The sequence below is a fragment of the Vicia villosa genome, linkage group LG4 (genome assembly GCF_029867415.1).
Source record: "Vicia villosa cultivar HV-30 ecotype Madison, WI linkage group LG4, Vvil1.0, whole genome shotgun sequence".
NCBI classification, from domain to species: domain Eukaryota; kingdom Viridiplantae; phylum Streptophyta; class Magnoliopsida; order Fabales; family Fabaceae; genus Vicia; species Vicia villosa.
Genome location: NC_081183.1, coordinates 96443513 through 96444507, shown reverse-complemented (window position 1 = coordinate 96444507; position 995 = coordinate 96443513). Strand labels below are relative to the sequence as shown.

The following is a 995-nucleotide window of genomic DNA, read 5'->3' as shown; positions in this document are numbered from 1 at the left end:
TCAGATTTATAGACACGTAAAGTCGCGATCAAGTTTTTGGCGCCGTTGCCGGGGACTATTTAAGTCGATATCGTAACTCACTGTTACAACGTAGAGACTAGGGCAATTCTTTCCTGTCTTTTTGAACGATTGTATGCCAAATACTCGTTCACAAGGAGGAGATTTAATACAACGAATTAACGAGATCGAACGTTTTATTAACGTCGAGCTCGCAATCTTCCCGAAGTAGCACCAATTCCGATTAATCAGGAATTGATATTTATTGATCAAATTAACCAAATCACCCCGAAGTTAGAGATGGCTGCCATTCGTCCTCTTAGAGACTATGCCGCTCCTTCACGCGCTGAACCGCACTCAAGTATCGCACCACCTGCGATTGAGGCAAACAATTTCGAACTGAAACCTTCGCTGGTACAAGCTGTTCAACAGAACCAATTCTCTGGAAGCCCTACAGACGATCCTAACCTCCATTTATCCGTGTTGGTGCAATATGCCGACACTGTCAAACCTAATAACGTTAGTTCCGAAGCTATTCGATTACGTCTCTTTTCTTTCTCCTAGAGAAATAGAGCTAGAGCGTGGCTTCAATCCCTGCCCTCTAATTCCATAACTACGTGGGACGAACTGAAGAGAGTATTCTTAGCTGGATATTTTCCGCCTAGCAAAACTGCTATGCTAAGAGGTCAAATCAACGGATTTACCCAAAAAGATAACGAATCACTCTTCGAGGCTTGGGAACGATACAAGGACATGCTTAGACTATGCCCTCATCATGGACTCGAACCATGGCTGATCATCCATACTTTCTATGGTGGTCTACTTTATAACACGAAAATGACTATAGATGCCGCTGCTGGCGGAGCATTAATGGACAAACCCCATGATGAATCATACAACCTCATAGAGAACATGGCACAAAACCATTACCAATGGGGAGGAGAACGGGCCGCTCTAGAGAAAACCCAAACAAAATGAGGAATGTACGAAGTAAGTGG

At 43.7% G+C, this 995-nt stretch overlaps 1 non-coding gene across 1 annotated transcript; it reads right to left on the bottom strand.

The window, feature by feature from the left end:
• Positions 1 to 672: 672 nt before the first annotated feature.
• LOC131600832 (small nucleolar RNA R71) lies at positions 673 to 779 on the bottom strand. Its single transcript, XR_009283438.1, has one exon. It is a non-coding gene; the product is annotated as a small nucleolar RNA R71 (small nucleolar RNA).
• Positions 780 to 995: the final 216 nt, after the last annotated feature.